The sequence below is a fragment of the Myotis daubentonii genome, chromosome 14, assembly GCF_963259705.1.
Source record: "Myotis daubentonii chromosome 14, mMyoDau2.1, whole genome shotgun sequence".
In the NCBI taxonomy this organism is placed as follows: Eukaryota; Metazoa; Chordata; class Mammalia; order Chiroptera; family Vespertilionidae; genus Myotis; species Myotis daubentonii.
The window spans coordinates 6273994-6299181 of NC_081853.1; the positions used below are offsets into that span (position 1 = coordinate 6273994).

At 44.5% G+C, this 25188-nt stretch overlaps 1 protein-coding gene across 1 annotated transcript in view; it reads left to right on the forward strand.

The window, feature by feature from the left end:
* Nucleotides 1–25188, forward strand: part of SUCLG2 (succinate-CoA ligase GDP-forming subunit beta) — a 244502-nt gene that overhangs the window by 104078 nt on the left and 115236 nt on the right. The gene's annotated exons all lie outside the window — the stretch shown is intronic.

Here is a 25188-nt window from a genome sequence, read left to right on the forward strand (position 1 = left end):
CGTGCACTGAGTCTCTAGTAATACATAACTGAGCGAAAGCAAGTACCCAGTTTATTTGCCTCTGTATTCTCAGCTCCTAGAACAGTGCCTGACATACAACACGTAATAATAATGCATTCATGTCAAAATTCTACTTAAGAGAAGGTCTGATTCCATTAGAATTGCCCATTATTTTGATTTTTAAAATGCCACAGTTTGAAAATGTAATGTTTTCTTATTTTAAAAAAAACCAGTGGGAAAATAGAGGTACTATTGCAATGTGAGGTCCATTTAATTTCTATTGAAAAGGAAAAATGCTGCTCTATTATAAGTAGCAGTATATGGTTATATCAGTTTTTTTTAAAAATGACACTTTTCCTTTGGCGTGCCAGACATTGAGGCTCCAGATACTCTCTGAGGATCCTGAGGCGGATATTTAAGGCAGGGGTGTGAGGGGCCCACAGAGGATTTCATTTAGGAGCTCTTGTCCATTATGGTGACTGTGGAGATAATCATTGTGGCATCGGCTCCCAGCCGTTCCACCGATGCAGCATGCCACCCTTGCCTATTTGGGTGGACTGGTTTGTAAGCTGTTGAAAATCGAAATCAGGCTCAAATCTGACATGAATATTGGAGTGAATACACGCAGAAAAGCAAAGCCCAGTGAGCTGTCGGCTCAGCAGAGTTCACGTGCTGGGAGCTAGCACTCCCGAGGTGATGTCAGGGGAGGACAGATGTCCACAGAGCTGGAGACGGGCTACTGCTGGTGCAGGCAGCCGCTGCTACAGAGAGGAAGCATGGAGGCTGGTCAGGTTCCATCGCTGCTGCAGGTACACTTGATTTTTCTAGAAGGGAAACTTTACATAATCTGGAACTTTTCCTCTTTTTATTCCTTCAAGGTATTGATTGACAACAACCCCGCCCCAAAAACAACAACAACAAAACAAAAACAAAACACAACACACACACAAAAACAAAAATGAAAACAAACAAAACTTCAGGGACAATTAGTACTTTTCTAGCAACTGCTAATAATAGCAGTTCGAACGCAGGTCCTTAAGAACTCTGATGAAGCCGCGTCAGCTGAACAGGTAGTGTATTGCGCTGGTGGGTCTGCCTAAATTAGACCGGTGGGAATTGAGAAAATTATACTGTATATTGAGTATAAAGGACCACCCATCCAGTTCCACAGGAGCCCGAGTTGCCCCGGGAGCAGCTAGTCCCGCCCTCCCAGCCCCGGACAGTGACATTGCTGCCTGAGAAACCCCTGCTGTCGGGTGCTGACTGTGCGCTCCGTGTGCGTAGATTGCAGCATCGGCTCAGACTTACTTGCCTTTTGGAAACGGGTCAGTAGAAAAGATCTGCTACCAGAAATCATCTGTTTCAGAAGGAAACCTCTTTCAAGCCAGCTCACTGATGTGAAGTAGAGAGACCAGCTCTCCCTCACACCTGCTCTAAGCCACTCCGCCAGCGTGAGGGGGTGCTGGGTACACAGGTGAGCGAAGCCGGGCGGCCTCAGGCCCTGGGCGCTCACCCGGGCCCTGCCCAGCGGGAAGCTGCAGCCCCAGGACCACACTGTGGGAGAAACGTGGGACATCTTCTTCCCCGAGATACAGATGCGCTTGAAGTTTCAATTTCCTTTGTGGCATTTACGCCGTATGATTATTTTTTTAGTGTCGAAGAATAGAAAATTAGTTTTAATTGTTACGTATGGGGCACCATATGGCCACCCTATAATTCTGGCATCCCATGGAGCTGCATGTGCATATGGGAAGTGAAATTAATTGGAAATCACACCCTGAAATCTATTATTAAGTCAGTAAAGCTAACAGCTTGCGGGGTGTCCTCCTATCAGCATGATGTAATTGCACATAACAACAAGTAGCTGTAATTCACATGGGAGACCAGGCGGGTAAACAGGTCAGGCGGACAGCCGTGGGAGGCAGCGGCATTAATTATGGATGCCACAGCCAACAGTTCGTTCCCGCTCTCTGCAAGCCCAGGGCGGAGGGAAGCCGTTTAATCACATCCAAGTGAATTAATCTGCAGTCTTGTGAATTTCACAGCCCGGGCACGGATTCTGACTTGGCCAACGGTGTCATCGTGAGCGAAGGCCCCTCCTGCTGAACAGGTGGCAGTTACTTAAATCAGAAGTTCCCAAACTGAGCTGTGTGCCAGGATCTACTGAGGAACTTTAAAACACACTGAGCTCGAGTGTAATTCCTGACATTTTTACTCATTAGCTCTGGAATTCTAGGTTATTAAGCAGTACTACAGGTGTCCTGCTGCCGCCCAGCCGGGACCGTGGGAAGCGCTGATTTAAGGGACACATCACACAGGCTCGGGGTAGTTGATGATGAGTCTGCAGCTAGCGTGTGTTCGGGTTCCCTAATTAGGTTCCCAATTTTAAAATCAAGTAAAGTGAGGTAACACAGAAACATAACCTAAGGTCTAATGAAGAGAAAAATTTGATGTCATCTGTGCTCTGTGTGCAATTTCCTGGTTTATGTGGGTCTCCTTCCCAGGACTGGACTCAGGGAGGCACTGGCTGTTTTATTCACTTTCGTGTTCAAGGCACAGAGTGGTAGGAAATAAATAAACGTTTATAGACTATGAATATATGTGTGAAAAGAAGCAAAACATTCACTTTTAAAATTAACTATTTTCTTCCATTATCGGCATCAAACATAGTCTTTATTCATGTGAGTTGACAATAACAGCAGTGTTATAAATGACTACACAATTTGTGATATTAGTGCAACCTTGTATTAAGTCATTGAGGACAACAATCCATGCATTTGTAGCCAGGAAGGAGATTTTTCCTAGTCTTGATTCCTTTTCCTGTGAATGATGGGTGTATAAACCCAAGTTGTATCTGTAAGAGCCATGTCTAGAACTGCAGCTGAGAGACTCATTGATGAGACTGTTTGGGTAAGTGCAGTCCAGGTCGTCCTTTGTGCTAGGGGTGGGAGGTCCCTGTGCGTGGTGTAAAGGTGCCCCCCGTCCCTGGAACCTGCTCTCGTTTCTGTTTTATCTTCCACACTTTGTCATGCCTCATGCTCCCACGTCGCTTGGAATTACTTTTGTTCTCCAGCTTTCCTGGGTGTGTGACTTCCATCCTTCTAGTCCTCAGGACAGAACTGTGTCCCGAAGTCTTAAATGCGGGGCAGATACTATGGCGTTGAAAGCACCATGCTATCTGGCCCAGCACATGTTGCCTATGGTAACTGGCTGGTTTGGCTTTAGGCAGGTTGGGATCTCATTGATGGACCAGCGGGAAGGAAACGATGTTGTTAAGGCAACAGCTGAGGCAGAGACGTGGGAAGAAGGATTTTGACAGCAGAGCTGAAAAGCCGAGAAAGACAAGCAGGTCTGGTAGCGTGACTCGAGGCCTGACTGGCAGAGAACACTTGCTGTCTCGTAACATCAGGACTCCCTTTCTTTCTAAACAGTGGGGCCCCAAAGGTTGTTTGTTTGATACTTTATTTGGAAATAATTTCAAACTATGGAGAATTCTGAGTCCCATACAAGCAGCTCCACATCACTTTCACCAGAGTCCCCCGCTCCTAGCATTTGAGAACATGATGCCCCATCGCCCTGCGCCCTGTGGTATGTACTCCCTAAATCGGGACGCCCCCCCGCATCACCCCCACGCAGTCCTCACAGCAGGAAGCAGTGTGGACACTGCCACCAGATAGATTCCACCAGCTGCCTCAACAGCGTCCCCTCGTCCCTGAGCCAGGGTCCAAGTCGGGAACACACACTGCGCTCAGTTGTCACGTCTGCTTCATCCTCCCCTCTAGAACATTCCTTGGTGTTTCTCTTTCTTTCAGGACCTTGGGTAAAAGTGTCCAGGCCCTTCCTTCTGTAGAGTGCCTCTCAGCCTGGATCTGCCCAGTGCCCCACACGTCGTGGTCAGCTGTTCTCAGCTGGTCGCTTTAGGAAGTACGTGACCTGCCCCACCACTCGTCACGTGTGTCTGTCAAGTTTCTGCACCTTAGATTTTACATTTCCCCTGTGTAATTGTTTAGGGTTTTGTGGGGAGCTGTTCTGAGATCACACATATATCAAGTTTGTCATCTGACCTCCACCCACCAGCCTGGCCTTCACTTAGCTCTGTAATAGTTGTCGGTTGGAGATCTTCATTTCCATCATTTCCTCATTTGTACCTACCTATGAGCTGGTAATCTATTGGAGAAAGAGATTTCCTTCTGCCTTATTTATTTATTTATTTATATCAGCAAGGACCTAGGAATTCCTGTTTTAGTCAGTGTGTCATCATCCATTCCTAAGTCATTTTTGACATGTACTTTCTTATACAAGATGTCCCTGGATTTCCCTAAGGAGAGATGCTGTTTTCAGTAGAGATGCATTCATTCTACTTTGCATATACACATTTACTTACACACACACATCAACACCCATGTCTTCTCTACATGTTACGAAAAAGTGTGTGCATGTCAGTACCTGACATTTCAGTCCTATTGGAGTTCTTCCCAGCCTCCCCGCTTTGGAAAGACTTCCTGCAACCACAGCAAACCTGGCTCTCCTCATCGACCCCACATACTTACTTCTGCAATCAATGTCTCTTAGTCTAGCAATATGATCAATTTCCCAATATGCTTTCTGGCCCGCCCCCCCCGCAGCCTCCAGCATCTTCAGTTTTAGGGTGCTGTGAGATCTGCACTGGTGTGTCTCTGTGAGCACCTCCCTCCCCTTCTCTCGGTGACAGTGAACTTGTGTCCCAGGTGTGCTGCCGGCACCTGTGCGGCCCTTGCCCCCTCCCCTTAGCACCCCTGTTCTCAGAGACCAGGGGCTCGCCAGTGTTTCATAATGCCCACGGCTGCCTGGAGGAAAGACTGTTCCCAGTCTCCCGCGCAACCCGTGTGGACTTGTTATGGCAATGGAGCCAGTCTGACCCGGAGGTGGGAGACGTGTAGAGGGTGTGATGGTCATGGAATCACACATGGTTCTGAACTCACTTTGGGACATTATGTGAGAGAAAAATAAACTTCTATCTTACTTAAAGTTTTAAAATTATTTAGAACTTTTGGTCCCTCAACATCTAACCCAATTCTAACTAATACTCCCCCTGCCAGAAAAGAAGGGAACCATATGAATTCTGAATTCCATGAGGCAGTAAAGGGGTGTGAGGGAGGTCAGCACCCAACGCAGCAGGGCAGCCAGTGCAGCATTTAACCTCCTGGATCAAGGGCCAGGATGCAGAAGTTTAAAAGAATGGCTGTAGGACACAAAGGGTACCATGGGATGGCATTCAAGTTCACAGGCGATAGGAAGGCAACTGAAAGTCTAAAAAGCTAAAAAATCAAAAACAAAACCACCAAATCGAACATGTGCGCAGTCAGTGAAGGTGATAGCTGAAGCCGTGAGCGGCTAACCTGGGTCTGCTGGAATTGGGTGGAATTAGGCAGAATCAGGTGGTGGGATAACATGACTGAGCCCAGGTTATATATAGTTGGCAAGACCACCCTGATTGGGGGAGGGAGGGTGTCTCCATTTGTCTCAGTGACTATTAAAAACTAGAGTTCCTTGGCCTGGCCTGCACCCTCTCACTATCCAGGATCCCTTGGGGGATGTCGGACTGCTGATTTCGGCACAATCCCCGCATGCCAGGCCGACGGACCCCCACCGGTGCATGAATCCGTCCACCGGGCCTCTAGTATGCATATAAGATCTTTGGGTAATCTCTTCCTGCCCTCCCCTCTCCCCGCTTCACTTTGAGATTCATCAGTCTGTTCCATGTTTCCATGCCTGTGTGTTGAGCATCTTCCCCCTGCTGGTCAGTGTGCATCATAGCTACCGGTTGTACGGTCACTTAGGCTTTTATATATATAGATAATAAGAATTGCAAATTGAACTTGTGCAAAAGTGGATTTTTAAGAATGTGTTTCTTTACTAAACCAGATATTTAATTAAGGCTGCAAGTGTGCTCTTGACAGCACCGCCTCCCCAGGTCTCCAAACACACTGACCCAGGACTGTCCCTGCTGCAGTGGCCATGACCAAGGTGCGTGGTGGACCAGATTGTCATCCTGGCAGGGACTGGGCCAGGCTGGTCCTGAAACTGATTTCTGCTGACTCTGCCCGGCCCCCTGGTGAGGTGGGGGTGTCGGCCCTCAGCAGGTGAGCTGCTGCCCTGGGCAGCAAGGTAACATCCACGCCCCTCTTGCCTGGCATGTGCTAGAAAAAGCCTGGGCTGCACGTCACACCCTTCAACAAGCCACTTATTACCTTGGGCAGCTCCGGCTGAGGCAAGTATATTAAATCCAATATTTTCAACCATTAACTGGGGACAGTTTTTAAATGACAGGGCTATTGGGGCGATTAGTGATAACACATGTAAGAATCAGTCATATATTTCTTTTAGCAGCGACACAAACAACAGCGGCATTTGTTAGAGAAGGATGTGGGCTGATGGGTTAGTTTAGGAACCGTTTGGGGCCCAAATCAGAGGGTGTAAGACATAAAATCCATAGACCCTCATGTTCACTAGTCACCTGCTCCGTCCCAGGCATTGTTCAGTCTTCACATGAGTGCATCCCTGAGTTCTCCCAGTGGCCTGTGAGATGCTTGCTAGTGTCCTTTCCATTTTCTATGTGGAAAACTCCTGTAGTTTAGAGAGGTTAAGTGACTTTTAAAATTTTACCCAGCGAAGTAAAACAGTTGAACCAGAATTTTTATCCAGGAACCCCAATGCTAGACAGTGGACTTAACTCCACTCTCCTGGATCCTTGTGGGTCCACATTTGTGTCTGCAGTGACAAGGCCGCAGAGGAGGTGGGACTGGTACCGCCTCTGACTTCTCAGAATTGCTCTCTGACGTGCACCTGTCAGTTTGCATGCTGTCTTTTTCACAAGTGTAGTAACAATAAAAGTACTGAGGGGACACTGTTGAAGTCGGCTTGGTTTTATGACAGGAAGATCAAGTATATTAAATCACAAAGACAATTGGTTGTATAGACAGTGAAAGGAATTGTTCTTGAAGCTACTAACCCTTGCCAGCTACCTGGTGGGCGTACCCTTACATGCAGCTCAAAACGGGATGTTGTTGTTGCAATTATCGGGTCTGCATCTTTTCTTCGTTTTAATTGGCAGACCCCACAAGTCATGGTCAGGAACCTGGTGGCTCGCCTTCTCTCTGGTGGCTGTCACCTTACCTAGCCCCAACCTCTGCCGTTGCCCCAAACTTGAGTGGGTGAGGGTGAATGACGGTCATGCTCACCTGCCACGGGGGGAGCTCAGCTCTGCCGGGCCTGTGCTCTGTCCACCGACTGTGTGACCTTCTGTGTTGGTGTCCGATCTCTAGGAACAGTGCCTCCGGCAGAGGCTGCTGTGAAGATGAAAGGGGACGAGGTGTGTCAAGTCCTCTGAACAGTGCTTGGTGGGTAGTCAGTGCTGAGTACGTGGGCTCTTTTAAGACAAGTAACAACAACCCCAACCACCATAGTAACAATAACAGCGATAGCAGCAATGGTGCTCGAACAGAAATCAAAAGGCGGTGGCCTTGGCCGCGGGGGACTGCTCTCTGGGGTCTGGAGGCATCCAGGTTACTTACAAAAGCAAAAGTGTGGCTGGGTGGTGGCGGGTGGTGGCAGGGCGATGCTGTGGCGTAGATTTGGGCTGCTCTCCAGGCATCTGACCCTTTATCTTGATGTGAACTCCTATGTTCTCATGAACCATGAGTACATTTTTATTGTTTCTGAATGACTGGAAAAAATACAAGACAGGTATCTGTATTCCTAACACTTGGGAAGGTCAGTGTTAGATTTTATTATTATAAAAATTATGTTGCCTAGTGGTGAGCATATTCATCATTATCATCCTCATCTACTACTTCCTTGATACTTATGATACAGGCTTAAGAATAAGCCAGTATAAGCCAGGCATTGTGTTAAGTACTTTACTTTGTCTTCTCATAGAACACCTATAGCAACTCTGAAAGGTAGGCACTCTTTTTGTTAATTTTATTTTATAAATGACAAAATTGAGGCTCTATTTTCCGGCCAAGGTTGCTCAGCTGACTGGTAAGGGGCAAAGCCTGAGTCCTAGTGCAGAGCTGCCCAACCCATAACCCGGGGACTTGCCCACTGCACTTGAATCCTCTCCGATGTTTTCTTCTCAGGGGGGACTTAGGAGGATGGTAAGTTTATGTTCATAGAAAGCAGACATCATAAGTCCGCATGTCCCTCTTAGAGTGTTGGAGCTCGGGGACTCCTCAAGAGGGCCTGGCACCCCTTTGCATTGCCCTAAAGGAAACATGATGTGAGGCATAGTGCTTTGTGCTGCATGGGCCAGGGGACAGGTTTGGCACCGCCCCCACCCCCCATTCTGAGGCACACCCCCATTCTGAGGCACACCCCATTCTGAGGCACACCCCCATTCTGAGGCACACCTGTGAACTGTGAGGGTGGGAAGGATGGCCGTGTTCTGTGTACGTCTCAAGCACCGATACGATCTAATGCATAATAAGCTTATTTTAAAAATAGCTGCTATTCCCCTCCCCCAGTATTTACAGAAGGAGCACATGTTCTCTGTAGCAAATTTACAATCAAAAGGAAGAAAAGTGGGAGAACCAAGATGGCGGCGATATAGGCAGACGTGTCCCAGGTCGTGTCCCGGAGCAAATGGAAGCTGAAGCTAGTAACACTCACACCGAATTGGCGAAATTGCTCAGCTGGTGAGAGGGTTTGCAGCCGGGAAGAGCAGAACTCCCCTGGAAAGGTAAAAAAAAACCAGGGATTTGGGCAGGAAAGTTTGCCTGACCTCTGAGCCCAGAGAGTCGGAGGGAGACCGCGTGGCAGACAGCCGCGTCCCTTGGGACAGGCACAGCCCCTGACGGGGGAAAGGAGAACTGCGGGATTCCTGGCGCCGCCAGGGAAATTGAGAGCTGGGTTCTGTGATCACGGAGGACTGAGCCTAAAGGGGGCAGCCTGAAGAGCTGACCTGACCATGCAGTCCCGGTAAGAGAAGAAGCTTACAGAAACCAAGCCTTCCCCGTTTCCGCGGCCGGCATTTGTTTGTTTGTTTACACTGAATCCTGTTCATGGGACATTTCGGATACAGACACTCACCTGTGCTGAAGAGAGGGAGAGTGTGCTGAGGAGTGGAATCTGGGGAGAGACTGCGGAAAGAGGGGGAGCCGGGAGAGGTGGTAGTGAATTGAGTGCTGAGACACCCCTGAGGCCAGGACTGGGGCAGCCACCTGCTCCTGAGAGTGAGTCTCCTCCCCCCAGCCCCCAGGCAAGGAGCACAGCCACACCCAGATTCCACCCTGAATGAGATCAAGGATTAAGATAACCTGATTAGTCCCTGGGAGTTAACAGGGTCTGGCCTATAGGGGGATTTTCAATCCCAGCAACAACATAGCGCTGGTAACTAACTACTACGCAGTCAGCTCTGGGCAGTGAACTTCCACTCGACAGAGAGGCCCTATAGCCTCAGAGGCCAACCCCAGAACACTGCCACCCAGAGGCTGACCCACAAACTGACTCTTTGCTAAACACAAAATAAGGCAGTCTGGGAAATAAATGCGGCATGCTTTAAAATAAGGACTGTGGTTTACAACACAGAGGAACAGTATATCGCAGGGAATCTCAACACTCTCCTGAATACCTGGAAGGTCTAAGGCGAGCCACACTGAAGAATAGAAGAAACGAAGGACATTCACTACTGCAATTTTTTTTTTCTTTTTTCACTTTTTAACTAAGAAACCAATTTTTTTTTATTTTTTTTTTCTGTTCTTTTTTTTTTTTTCTTCTTTTTCCATCACCTGATTTTACCCTTTTAATTACTACCTTCTTATTTTTAACCAGTATTATTACTGCTACCATTTTACCATTTTTTAAAGTGCCATTTTATTTTTTCTTTATTTTATTTTGGGATTAGTGTTCACCATTCTATTTTCATCGTTATATTATTGGTTGTTTCTAGTTTGCATTCATATCCAGGGAGCTGTTGCTGGAATTTGTTGGGATTAATGGCTGTTCTATAGGAGTATTCTCCTCATATAAAAAGTCTCTTCCCCTCTTCCACTTCATTCTCTCTTTTCGCTCTTTTTTTTTTTTCTTTTCTTTTCTCGCTTTTATTTTCCCACTTCCTTTTTCCCAATTTCATTTTTGCACTACCTTTTTTTGGTCCCTACTTTTCTTTTCCTTTCTCTCTTTTATCTTTTTCTCTTCCTTCTTCCTTATCCCCTAATTCTCTTAATTCAGGTGGTCACCTTTACTTGGGGTTATTAATATCGTAAATATATTTGTGTATAGTGCCTGGTACGTGGTGCCTTGTTGTGTTGTATTTTGTGCCTTTAAATCAACACAGCAGATCCAAGCAACAGCAACCTCCTGAGCACCACATCCTCTGCTGAGGAACAGCAGCTGTACGTGAAACCTCGCCCCACCAGCCAGAAGAGCCACCACAGCTGTGAACAGCACCCACCAGAGGAGCTGCTGACAACTGAAGAGCAGCTGCTACCGCAACCGCCCGAAGAGCAACCACAGACCAAGGAGTCACTGCCACCAAGGGAGCAACCACTGAACAACTCAACGTCTAGATATGTCATTGAGATCAAACATGGGTAGACAAAGAAACCCCCAAAGGAAAGAGAAGGAGGACTCTCCAGAAAAGCAGCTAAGTAATACAGAGGCATGCAACATGACAGATAAAGAATTCAGAATAAGGATCCTAGAGTGCATAAACCGGATGGAGGAAAAAATCGACAACCTCTTCAAGAAGCAAGAAGAAACAGATGAAAAAATCGATAACATATGGAAGAAGCTAGAAGAAACAGATGAAAAAATCGATAACATATGGAAGAAGCTAGAAGAAACAGATGAAAAAATCAACAACCTAAGTAAGACCCAAGAGGAAATGAAGAGTGATATAGCTGCAATGAAAAACTCCATTGAAAGTATCAACAGTAGACTAGGAGAAGCAGAGGACCGAATAAGTGAATTAGAAGACAAGGAAGCAAAACACACCCAAAATGTACTGCAATTGGAGAAAAAAATTAAAAGACAGGAGGAGAGCCTAAGGGAGCTTTGGGACAACATGAAACGAAACAACATACGAATAATAGGAGTACCAGAACAACAGAAGGATGAACAAGGATTAGAAAACCTACTCGAAGAAATAATATCAGAAAACTTTCCTGAGGTGGGGAAGAAAAAAGTCACACAAGCCCAGAGAGTCCCAAACAAGGTGAACCCGAAAAGACCCACACCAAGACACATCATAATCACCATGGCAAATGTTCAGGACAAAGAGAGAATCTTACAGGCTGCAAGAGAGAGACGGAAAGTTACATACAAGGGATCTCCCATTAGATTGTCAAATGACTTCTCAACAGAAACACATCAGGCCAGAAAAGAATGGACTGAAATTTACAAAGTGATGCAAAGCAAAGGACTGAATCCAAGAATACTCTATCCAGCAAGGCTATCATTCAAACTTGAAGGGGAAATAAGAAGCTTCACAGACAAAAAAAGGCTAAGGGAGTTTGTCACCACCAAGCCAGCATTGCAAGGAATGCTAAAGGGACTGATATAAAAATAAGAAATAAAAAGTTCAGAAAGAAAACAGCCACACAAAAAAAGAAATGGCTACAAACAAGTACCTTTCAATAATAACTTTAAACGTAAACGGACTAAATGCTCCAACCAAAAGACATCGAGTGGCTGAATGGATAAAAAAACATGACCCATACATCTGCTGTCTACAAGAAACCCACCTCATTAGAAGGGACTCACACAGACTGAAAGTGAAAGGGTGGAAAAATATCTTTCAGGCAAATGGAAAGGAAAAGAAAGCTGGGGTAGCAATACTTATATCGGACAAAATAGACCTCAAAGTGAAGGCCTTAACAAGAGATAAGGAAGGCCACTTCATAATACTAAAGGGATCAATACAACAAGAAGATATAACCCTGGTAAACATATATGCACCCAATGTAGGAGCACCCAAATTCATAAAAAAACTCCTGGAAAATATCAAAGGAGAGATCGACAACAATACAATCATAGTAGGGGACTTTAATACACCATTGACAGCACTGGATAAGTCCTATAGACAAACAACCAGCAAAGATATAGCAATCCTAAATGATTCACTAGATCAGATGGACTTAATAGACATCTTCAGAACACTTCACCCCAAAGCCAGAGAATATACGTTCTTCTCAGGTGCTCATGGGACATATTCAAAAATAGACCACATACTGGGTCACAAGCAAAGTATCCCCAAATTCAAGAAGATTGAAATCATAAAAAGCGTCTTCGCAGACCACGATGGCATAATATTAGAAATAAACTACAATAAAAACAACCCAAAATACTCAAACACCTGGAAGCTGAATAGCATGCTATTAAATATTGATTGGGTTACCAATGAGATCAAAGAAGAAATTAAAAACATCCTGGAAACTAATGACAATGAAAACACAACAATCCAAAACCTATGGGACACATTGAAAGCAGTCCTGAGAGGGAAGTTTATAGCTCTACAGGCCTATCTCAAAAAACAAGAAAAAATGGTAGTAAATCATCTAACTCTACAACTCAAAGAATTAGAAAGAGAGCAACAAGAAAACCCCAGAGTGAGCAGAAGGAAGGAGATAATAAAGATTAGAGCAGAAATAAATGACATAGAGACCAAAAAAACAATACAGAAAATCAATGAAACCAAGAGCTGGTTCTTTGAAAGGATAAACAAGATTGATAAACCTCTAGCCAGACTCACCAAGAAGCAGAGAGAGAGGACCCAAATAAATAAAATCAGAAACGATAGAGGCGAAATAACAACAGACCCCACAGAAATACAAATGATTGTTAAAAAATACTATGGACAGCTTTACTCCAACAAACTAGACAACCTGGAGGAAATGGACAAATTCCTAGAAAAATACAACATTCCAAAACTCAATCAGGAAGAATCTAAAAATCTCAACAGGCCAATAACTATGGAAGAAATTGAAGCAGTCATCAAAAAGCTTCCATCAAACAAAAGCCCAGGACCAGATGGCTTCACAGGGGAGTTTTACCAAACATTCAAGGAAGAACTAAAACCTATCCTCCTCAGACTACTACAAAAAATTCAAGAGGAAGGAACACTTCCAAGCTCATTCTATGAAGCCAGCATCACCCTAATACCAAAACCAGGTAAAGACAACACAATGAAAGAGAATTACAGGCCAATATCCCTCATGAACATAGATGCCAAAATCCTCAACAAAATCTTAGCAAATCGGATCCAGCAGTACATCAGAAAGATCATACACCATGACCAAGTAGGATTTATCCCAGGGATGCAAGGATGGTACAATATCCGCAAATCAATAAACGTGATACATCACATAAACAAATTGAAAGAAAAAAACCACATGGTCATATCAATTGATGCAGAAAAAGCATTTGACAAAATTCAACACCCATTTTTGATAAAAACTCTCAGCAAGGTGGGAGTAGAAGGATCATACCTCAACATAATAAAAGCCATATATGACAGGCCCACAGCCAACATCATACTCAACGGACAAAAACTAACACCATTTCCCCTAAGAACAGGAACAAGACAGGGATGCCCCCTCTCACCACTCCTGTTCAACATAGTACTGGAAGTGTTAGCCATTGCAATTCGGCAAGAAGAAGAAATAAAAGGCATCCAAATTGGAAAAGAGGAAGTAAAACTGTCCTTATTTGCAGACGACATGATATTATACATACAAAACCCTAGAGATTCCATCAAAAAGCTACTAGACTTAATACATGAATTTGGCAATGTAGCAGGATACAAAATTAACCCCAAGAAATCTGAGGCATTTCTATATACCAATAGTGAACTTTCAGAAAGAGAGACTATAAAAACAATCCCGTTTACCATTGCACCAAAAAAATTAAGCTACCTAGGAATAAACTTAACTAAAGAGGTAAAAGACCTCTACTCAGAAAACTACAGGACATTGAAAAAAGACATAGAGGAAGACATAAACAGATGGAAGAACATACCGTGTTCATGGATTGGTAGAATCAACATCATTAAAATGTCCATACTACCCAAAGCAATCTATAAATTCAACGCACTTCCCATTAAAATACCAACAGCATACTTCAGAGATCTAGAACGAACTTTCCAAAAATTCATCTGGAATAAAAGAAGACCCCGAATAGCTGCAGCAATCCTGAAAAAGAACAAAGTAGGTGGGATCTCAATACCAGATATCAAGTTGTATTACAAAGCCACTGTTCTCAAAACTGCCTGGTACTGGCACAAGAATAGGCATATAGATCAATGGAATAGAATAGAGAGCCCAGAAATCGGCCCGAACCAATATGCTCAATTAATATTTGACAAAGGAGGCAAGAACATACAATGGAGCCAAGATAGTCTCTTCAATAAATGGTGTTGGGAAAATTGGACAGATATATGCAAGAAAATGAAACTAGACCACCAACTTACACCATATACAAAAATAAACTCAAAATGGATAAAGGACTTAAATGTACGACAGGATACCATAAAAATTCTAGAAGAATCCAAAGGCAAGAAAATTTCAGACATATGCCGAAGCAATTTCTTCACTGATACAGCTCCTAGGGCACTTGAAACTAAAGAAAAAATGAACAAATGGGACCACATCAAAATAAAAAGCTTCTGCACAGCAAAAGAAACCATCAACAAAACAACGAGAAAACCCACTGTGTGGGAAAACATATTTGCCAATGACATATCTGATAAGGGCCTAATCTCCAAAATTTATAGGGAACTCATACAACTTAACAAAAGGAAGATAAACAATCCAATCAAAAAATGGGCAAAGGACCTAAATAGACACCTTTCAAAAGAGGACATTCAGAAAGCCAAGAGACATATGAAAACATGCTCAAAGTCACTAATCATCCGAGAGATGCAAATCAAAACAGCAATGAGGTACCATCTCACACCTGTCAGACTGGCTATCATCAACAAATCAACAAACGACAAGTGCTGGAGAGGTTGTGGAGAAAAAGGAACACTTGTGCACTGCTGGTGGGAATGCAGACTGGTGCAGCCACTATGGAAGACAGTATGGAGTTTCCTTAAAAAACTGAAAATGGAACTCCCATTTGACCCTGTGATCCCACTTCTAGGAATATATCCCAAGAAACCAGAAACACCAATCAGAAAGGATATATGCACCCCTATGTTCATAGCAGCACAATTCACCATAGCTAAGATCTGGAAACAGCCTAAGTGCCCATCAGTAGATGAATGGATTAGAAAACTGTGGTACATCTACACGATGGAATACTATGCTGCTGTAAAAAGGAAGGAACTCTTACCATTTGCAACGTAATGGATGGAACTGGAGAGCATTATGCTAAGTGAAATAAGCCAGTCAATAAAGGAAAAATACCACATGATCTCACTCATTCATGGACAATAGAGACCATTCTAAACTTTTGAACAATAATAGATACAGAGGCAGAGCTGCCTCAAACAGATTGTCAAACTGCAGCGGGAAGGCCGGGGAGGGTTGGGGGGCAGGAGGTAGTGGGGTAAGAGATCAACTAAAGGACTTGTATGCATGCATATAAGCATAACCAATGGACATAAGACACTGGGTGATAGGGGAGGCTAGGGGACTGTCTAGGGCGGGGGGATAAAATGGATACATATGTAATACCCTTTGTAATACTTTAAGCAATAAAAAAAATAAAAAGAAAAAAAAAAGAAAAAAAAAAAAAAGAAAAAAAAAAAAAAAAAGGAAGAAAAGTTACCCATAGTCTATCCCCCTCCAAATAATCAGAGTTAACACTTCAGTATATTATATCCTAAAGCATTCTTAGTATATACATTATATATATATACATATACATATATTTAATGATATATATTTTATATTACAGCAAACCTGTTCCCCTCACTTAGCAATAATACTGTTACTGTTCTTATCAAGTCAAATAAACATAATTTATTCAAAGCATAAAATAGCTTTTCTCCGATTATAAATGACATAAGCAGTCACTGTAAAAAGTGCAGAAGAAAGTAAAAATTATTTGAACCCTCATCACCTGTTATTAACCACTGTCAGTGTGGCTTTATGTCATTTCAGCCTTTTTTTAGGCATTTATATCTATATTTTCTAAAGTTTTCAAAAGAATAATGTAGTTAAATTGTAATGTTTTGGATTTTATCTTCTAAATACTTTCTGGTGGTTTTCTTTAAAAAACCCTGCGGGCTTGTTGAAAGTCTGGAGTCCCGCAGGGCTACGCTTCAGGCATTGGCAGCATAGAAGGGCGTCGGGTGAAGATTGTCACTCCCATCGCTCGGCCCTTCAGCGTCACACCCGGGCTCCCAGCATCGTCCCGGCTCCTCGGGAGGTGCAAGGTCTCCCAGGGGGTTTACCTGCGTCCAACGTGGAGCCGTCTCAGCAATTCCCAGGACAGACGTGTGCCGGGAGACACCGCACCGCTGGCGCAGCTGTGCCTGGTCACTTCCCTGAGCTCACACAACATCACTGCTGTCAAAATTATGTGTTAGAACGATTAGCGGTTTTCAAAAAGTTGCGTATGATCATGGTAAAAAGAAATCCCTTCAGAATTCAGTGCTTTGCATATCATTGACCGACTAGGAACGCTTCACTCAGGATTTGGCTTAGAGGTGGTAGGTAGATACTGAACAGTGGCAGGCCTGGCGGCCTCCTGCAGGCCCGGTATCGGGGTGGACACAGTTAACATCTGTTGTTTAGTTTTAGTGAAAATCCAGTTAAGAGACTTTAGATTCCTATTGGTCTCTTGAGATATTTTGTAGTAAGGCTACTCTTAATAGGTTCTCAGAAACAATCATGTGTTTCTTAAATGGGCTTTGCGTCATACAGGCACACGCATTTGTCAAAACCTGTTTGTGCAGTCACTGTATGTAAATTTTGTCTCTCCCCAAAAAGGAACTGTAACCAACTTTTGAGCGTTAGTTACTGAAGCATATGCTGGAGCATTAAGGGTGATGGTATTGCTGTCTACAACTTACTTTGAAATACACGGAAACAAAAGACAACTGATGACGGAGAGATGCGGTAGAGCGGACGTAGGAAAGGGGTGGCAGTGGTCAGATCTGGGTGCTGTGTGGATGCTTACTTGTGGTTCAGCTTTTCCAGGTGATTGGAAATGTTCATAATAAAATGTTGGGGGGAAACCCAGTCATGAGGCTGTATGTAAAGGGGTTAGAGCTCAGTCTCTAGAGGTTTCTTTCTAGCTTAAGCATCCAGACTCGTGTTCTGACTAGCTGTGTGACGGGCAGACTCAGCCACACCTAGGTTATCTATTAAATGTGGATAAAGACTAGGCTTAGCACAAATCTCATTCCAGAGAAAGCTCCTAGCGCACACTGATTATGATTGCACAGTGCAAAGGAGGTGATGTTTGTGAATGAGTGACCATATGCTAAGGGCCAGCTATGTGGCCACAGTCTCATTGGTCATTTCAGGAGCAGGAGGTGACTTCACTCTGCATCACACCGCGTGTGCGCTCAGGAGCTTTCACGTGGGAGATGGCTGAGGGGCGTGATGCACGAAGCTACAGTGGCCACGTTGACTTGGCCAGAACTTGGCCCTGGCTCCGTGGTCCCCCTCGGCCGGGTGTCTCCTCTGAACTGGAAGGGCCTTCAGAGGGGGTGGAATCGGCTTTGCTGGCTCACAGTGTTCCCAGTCCAGGCTCATTCCTTTGGTCCTCAAATGGCTCCCTTTGTGACCGGCTCGGCCATCTCTTTTGGGATGATTCTGTTTTCTGCTTTAGGACACGTTTCCTGGGAAATTCTAGGGCAGCAAGATCTCCCCTCCCCACAGTCTGGTCATGTTTGTGCATCACGACAGCCTGTTCACCTCTCACGGTCTGCCTGGAACCCACCGCTCTTTGAGGCTGATCAGGTTCTCTTCTCTTTGTGGCTCCTCTGTCCTTTGGCTGCTCTGCGTGCCCCCACACCTTCCCTTCTCACGGTACGTTGTTCTAAACATTTATTCCAGCATTCAGGTTTTTCATTAATTATCTGTATCTCTTTCCTCCATTGGATTGTAAGCTTCTGAAACGCAGTGACCATGACTTTTTTAATCTTTGAGTTCCCACAGAGTAGCTACTCAGTAGATGTCTTAAAAGGGCACGACGTCGTTCTGCCATGATGACCTCCGCGGACAGGACAGGGCAGGCGGAGGGCGTGGAGGTCCCGGCCCTGCTTCCCTAACGCGGCTCCGCAGGCACGGCATCCCTCACCCAGTGAGCGAGGTGATGCAGGCCGGCACAGAAAAGACATTTAAGTATGCAAGATCAGCTGTGGACAAATGTCTACATTTATCTTACATCTTAAGCTCATTTTTATGACAACACATGGTAATTGCAACAAGCATCTAAATCCTTACTGAGAGATGCCCGGCCTGTGCGCCCCAGCCCCAGTGATCATTTCAGTTTAGTTTTATTAATTCATTTAGGATTCCTGGTGACTCTGTTCACAAATGAATTTATTTTTTAAAAATATTAATCATTAAGGTTTAACTGTGAGTATTTTCCCACGTTCATATATGAAGATAGACTTAATCATGGTTAATGGGTGTGTAGTAGCATATTATTTCATTGTATTATTACAGTTCATATAGAATTTATTTTCCAGTCCTGAGTGTGGAAATGCTGCTGGACATTGGATTGTGTTCAGGGTTTCATGCTGTGGTTGCAGTGCAGTGAAAAGCCGTGTTTCTGTACATGGCTGACTTTCATGGGGTGGATCGCTCTGCCAGGAGGTTTCCTGTGAGCTCTGCGCTCTCAGGAGCAGGGACGGGTGCCCAGTCTTGCTCCTTGATTGGCATGAGGCTCCAGAGGCTGTGAGGGATTTTGAATGTGCCCTGCATTTGGGAAGTCAGACAGATACAGGGCCTTTGTAACGGGGGTCTCCCTAAAGAGCAGAGCTGGTTAGACAGGTTGGGGTCCTGCGGGGTGGTGTCTGAGGGCTGAGGGCCTCTGTGGGGTGGGTTCTGGGCTGAGGACCCCTGCAGGGTGGTGTCTGGGCTGAGGGCTGAGGGCCCCTGTGGGGTGGTGTCTGAGCTGCAGGCTGAGGGTTGAGGGCCCCTGTGGTGTCTGGGCTGAGGGCTGAGGGCCGCTGTGGGATGGTGTCTGAGCTGCAGGCTGAGAGCTCAGGGCCCCTGCGGGGTGGTGTCTGGGCTGAGGGCTGAGGGCCCCTGTGGGGTGGTGTCTGGGCTGCAGGCCAAGGGCTCAGGGCTCCCAGGTTTAGAGTGAGGCTGTGCCTGACTGAGCTCGTGTCCCTTGGAGAGTGTGCACCCACTGGAGTAGAGACTCTGCTGCAAAGGGAACCGCTGTGTCACCAGGGCTCAGCCACCCTGCCGAGGAGCCCTCTGAAGGACCCACCATGAGCAGCTGCAGGGTCTGCCCTGACCTCGGAAGGAGGGCCTAGGGAAGGGAGAGGTGCGGTCAGTGGACCTCCGGCGGCGGAGTGAGCACAGTCACCAGGCGGTGCAGCCGGTTCCGGACTCTCGCACAGGAGAACACCGCTCACCTCGGCAGAGCCGGATCGAGGAGTTGACGTAAGTAAGAGAAAATAGGGAAAAGAGCAGATTTCTAATGAAGAGGGTGGGAGACCTCAGAATGCTAGTAACATGGCTGTGAAAGTGAAAGAAACACATTTAAATCTGGGTGCAGCCAGGAAATACGTATTTTTCATACATTTTATTTTCGGAGTCATTCCTGTCAGCTCTGGAAATAAAAGCATCATGAGTTATCTTCCCATGTCAGTCCTGGCATCACCACGTGTCGCTTCCTCTTGTTCATCGCTGGCTGAGATGCAGGGAGATCCCTTTTATGTCTCTGTTATCATGTAGCTTCCACATGCCGGCCACGCAGGCAGGGCTTTGCCCAGCCGGGCCGCTCAGCGTCCCCCACCCTGTGCGAGCTTCCGCGCCCGCGGCCAGTCCCTGGGCCGTGAGTCACTCTGGTTCTGCTTGCCTAATTGAACCTTGACCGAATGCACCTTTGGTTTGAAAATCAGAAAAAAAGAAAAGAAAAGGTCTTTTAGAGCTGGTTTGCTTTTATCCTTTCCCTTCAATTGGACCACAAAACCCTGTAGAAATGCATTGGTGTTCATAAATGCTTTTCATCTTCCACGACTGTATCCAGGGTCTGTTGAAGTTACAGATGTTACACATAGGTTTTATTATTGTATGTCATTCATTCTTCCTGTAATCTGTATAAAAACATAGTAGAGATTTCTTCTGGGAATTTATTTTGTAAAAACTTATATGTGTACTTTTTTTCCCCCTGAAAAATTGTCATTTTTCAAGTGACTTCATTTTGAAAAGATTGGTTTCGTGTCTTGTGGTTGCAGTCTCACAGCATTAGAAATTCTTGGATTAGCTGTAAGCACTTGAATAAGGTCACATGGGTATTGTTGCCATCAACATTGGGATTTTCTATTCTTAATCTTTCTTAATGAAATAGGTATTTTAATTTAATAGGCAAAATGTAAGATTGGTTTATTAGTATTAAACTATAGAAAGATTAAGATATTACAACTAAATTGAGCCCTTCTGGAGGTAATTTTTATCTAGCTTTAAAAATTTCATTACCAACAGAGTATTAATGGTCACAAATCTAATTAATGACACCAGTGATAGCATCAGTAAAGTAGGTTAATTTAGGAATTTTTTATAGGAACTAAAATTTTTAGAAATTACCTTGAAAACAAAAGCATGTTTTGTGTTAAGATAACATTATCTTCGTTATAATCAATAAACTGCTCATAGTGGCATTTTCCTATGGAATCAATTGGCTGCCATATTTGATAGGAAATTTAAGATTTAAAACTCCAATGAAAAGCCTTCTCAATAAAGGATTTCTTAATGTGAAACAGTGTCTCCCTGGACAGCTTCCTGTTTCTCACAAACTTCCGGCGTCAAGATGAGCCTGGCTCCATCCTTGGTTTATGATTGGAAACCACTGTGTTAGGCAGGAGCCGTTGAAGCCGTGATGGGCAGCAGTCAGGTGGGGCCCGGGTCTCTCATCTCCATTCAGCCCGGCACGTGGCCGAGGGTGGAGCAGTCGGTTCTCCTGTTCCGTATGTTTGAAATTTTCTGACTCAATGAGCCCATGTCAGACATGTTGAAAGTTGAAATAATTGTTTTAGTCTCAGAGATGCCATTGGGCATTTGGAATCACTGCAGTATTATCTCATTCCCAGTGACGTAGTCACAACTCTGGGACCCGGAATCAGTCTACAGGAGATACCACAGGAATGATGAAGAATTGTAAGTTAGGGTACTGGGGTCATAATGCAAACACAGACGCTAGCTTATTTTCCTTGGGAAATGGGCTCGTAGGCCTCCACCCTATCATCTTATAGATGTATCTTCTTTATACTTCTTTACATTCATCTTTCTGTGGTAGCTTTTGATTCTTGGTTCACCCTCCCCTTCTCCTTGCCTTACAGTAATAGGCAAATCTGAAATACATTTTAACTTTCTCGATTAAGAATGCTATCAAAGGTGATCGCCATTCTAGAAATTATACCATGCAATTTTGCTGAAAACTGGATATTCCAATTTTGCTGCAGTCAGTGAACCATAGAAACCGGTTTCCCCAACAATTCCGGTGTTATTGACTCGAAATCGACTGTCGTCCGTTGCCCTGTCAGTACAGATAGCGCTGCGTTTTGCATTTAGGAAAGAATTATATTTTTTTAAAGAGAGCAATGCTGAAGAAAACCAGTTCGGTAATACAGGTGTTTGATCCTTCACAAAACCTTTTGCTTTATGGCCACAAACTATGTCTTGTGAACAATATTTTGCCATCTCTAAAAAGCTAAGTGAACCAGCTTTACCAAGTGTGCCAAATTAAAGGCATTTCTTATTCTCCTTAGCTTATGCTTTCCTTAATGAATTTAATGGGTTTTTTTTTTCTTTTTAGGTTTAATAATGCTTCCAAGAATGTTTATTGGCCAGCATGGGACTATTGGCAGACTATAAAAATTGCTATAAAACTGTATTTTTATAATTAAATTACAATAGTTTCACTTGTTGTGGTAAAAATGAGAGGGAAACGTTTGAGAAAGCATTATTCTAATGCACTAATAGAGCTAAACGAGACCATGGTGTGGGGTGTTTCAGTTTCAAAGTGGCTGTAAATACTGTTCTCTTAGCTGGCACAGTATTTGAGGGTCTTTGCTATCTATCCGTAAGTTTATCAGATATATTTTTACGTGCCTTTTCTCCTGAAACACACATATAGTGATAGTAAACGGGATCCGGTCACACCTAGTGGAGGCCAGACACGAGCACGGCAGCGTGTCGGAACCGCGCCAGGGAGGACGCAATGAAGTGCACGTGTAGCATGTTCGGGCTCCTGCTAAGCACACAGTTAACTGCGAGGATCGGAGGCAGCCAGACCCGGATGACGCACCGCGTCCAGCGCGTGCTCTCAGGGTACAGACAGGCGCCGATTAGAGAGGAGGCTTGATTCCCGGACTCTTTTTGTCTTGTTATCTTAAAGAATGCTGAAGCCATCGTGTGCCTTCAGACAAAAACTGAATTTCACCTATGGGATGTTCTTTTGTAATTCTCTTTGGGACCAGGGAGGTAACATTAAAAAAAACACCTAGAAATTTGTATGAGTTTGGGGATAATTCAGGTCATTAAATGAAATAGAAATAACGACATTAAGTGTAAATCGACCTGGTAAGTACTGAATGAGAAGACTAGTTACTGTTCAGTAGGATTTGGTCACTTTACTGAATTTTCAGCACCCGGAGGAAGCAACCACTGAATTGAATTGCTTCATGTGAGTTTCCCCCACGATGAGAAAAACTTGCTTTGCTTTGGGCTACTGACCTGCTGGACTGATTTGCCCTTGAACCCAACCAGAAGAGATGATTGTAGTGAGCTTACTTTTGGCCTGGAGTGTACGTTGCAGAAGATGAACTGGGTTGTTTCCTCTGCCTTTTTCTATTTGCCTGATTGAGTATATGGCTTCGCGGTGTTTGAAGTGGTTGCTTAGACTACCAAATGGATGACATGGAGTCCTTTGACATGTGGTCACATGCTAACATGCTATTGGTAACACTTCATTGAGACGACAGTGGCTGATCTGATCACGCCTGGGTAGGGCCAGTTAACAATGCCCGATTAGACATTCTGTCTGGCTTTCAAGTTTTGCTGCTAGAAAGCTTGGAGAAGCAGGCATCTTCTTCCAGATGACAAGGCAGTGCAATACTCGTTACCCTTTTAAATGAACTTGAAGAGATCACCATTAAAATTTTGAGGCAGCAGAAAGTGCTCTGCCATTTGATGTCATCAAAAGAAATGTCTTCCTATATATCTCTCTTCTGGTTAATTGCTGAAAATAATTATAATGATAATAGATATCATGTTTTGGCTATTTTTTAAATGTGCCAGGTGTTGACATAAGCACGGTACCGAGTGTATTTTATTTACTTTTTGACATCACCCTAACATATATTATCATGACCATTTTACAGACGGGCATGCTACTTTACCTCTGAGCCTCCGTCTCCTCTGCTCCACGAAGGAAGTTAGAGGCAGAGCTGGAGGTTGTCACTCGGGGTTGTTTAACTCGAGTCCTTGCTTATACTGCTGTTCTTTAACTCATTAGCACAAATATGCAATCATTCTTTTTACTGGTTCCCTTTCCTGGTGAGTTTCTGGTAATAAATGTCATTACAGCTTGTCTTCTACTGTCTGATAGGAACCAGTTTATTCTAAAACATGGTTGGCTGATGCTATGATGGTTCATTTCCAAGGCAGGATCAGTTGTCAGAGGGTATAGAGTGCAGCAAAGAAGGAGCTATGTTTGCTTCTGAGAGAAGGTGAGCCCTGGTTCTCCGAGTGTAAGCCAGTGTAGGAGAAAGGAAGGCCAGCCAGCAGAGGCAAAGAACTTGATTGAATAAGCTCACCGCATCAGGTGGAGTGACTGTCCCACCCAATGCCTGGGGCTCCCTCTGTGGCTCCTGTTGCCTTCATGGTAAACCCTCGGTGGCTCCCTCTGTTGGAAACTTTGCGTGCTTGCCTGTGAGTCACGGCGGCGGAAGTACTAGTGGAGATAGCCAACACTTAACGCAGCTTTACGTGAATCGTGCCACAGGCCAACCATTTCTTTCTTACTATCTCCGCCCAAGTGGAAATAATCTTTTTGAATCTTTACACTATACAGAGGCAATAAATGGACTAACTGACTGTGGCAATAGTTTTTCATTAATTGTATGAGTTTTGAGGCTCTTGGGATAAAGTAATCACAGGTGTTGTCTCATTTAATTTTTTAAAACAATCTTCATCATCATTTCACAATCAAGTAAATTGAGTCTCAGAGATGTTAAGTAACTTGGCCAACATCACACAGCTGAGTAAAGGATGAAGGCCAGATCGAAACCTGAGTGCAGAGACTAAACCTGGCGAGCTGAGCCAGAGCACCATGGAGCCTTGGAGAGGATTGTCAGACTTAGTTCTCTGACTTTAGACAAGTATGAGTCCCAGAGAATGCCAACTGCGGCCTGAAGGCGGGCACTGTTTGGTTGATGAAACATATTTGTTTGGGGACTGCCTTTTCTTTTTCTTCTTGACAGTGGGGAGGGGAGCGTTGCTGTCTGCTAAGGCCTTGCTCCATCCCTGGCTGCTTCACACACCTGGCTTTCCTGCCTGGACCATAGAGATATGTGGGTTAATGACTCTGGTTTAAGTGTCAGGAACAGGCAGCTCACTCTTTTGTTGAGTGCAGAACAAAGGTTCCACAACCACTTTCCATGGGGTGTTTTGTGACCCTGCCAACACTTTAAAATGATTGCTTGCTTTTAGTTTTAATCGATTTCCTCCTCCCTTACCCAACCCTGTCAATATTCAGAGCAACTGTTAGTTTCTAAGAATACAGTTATTAGTACTTTCTTTGCACCTTTCCTTTTGTAACCCTGTCTTCCCTTTGACATCTCAGGTGACTGACAGGCTGCGAGCCTCTCCGGCTGGCAGGGGGTGCCTCCGCCACTGGGAGTGTCATCACACAGTGAATTAACACCTCAGCCTGGGTTTGTTTAGCACCTTGACACTCACATGCCTTGCTTTCCCTGGGGATGGTCCAGTATTAGATTAAACTGGTAGAAAAACGTAAATGTCCTCGATAAACAGACTTTGTATTTGGCGCATCGATGTTTTTTGAAGTTCGTTATTG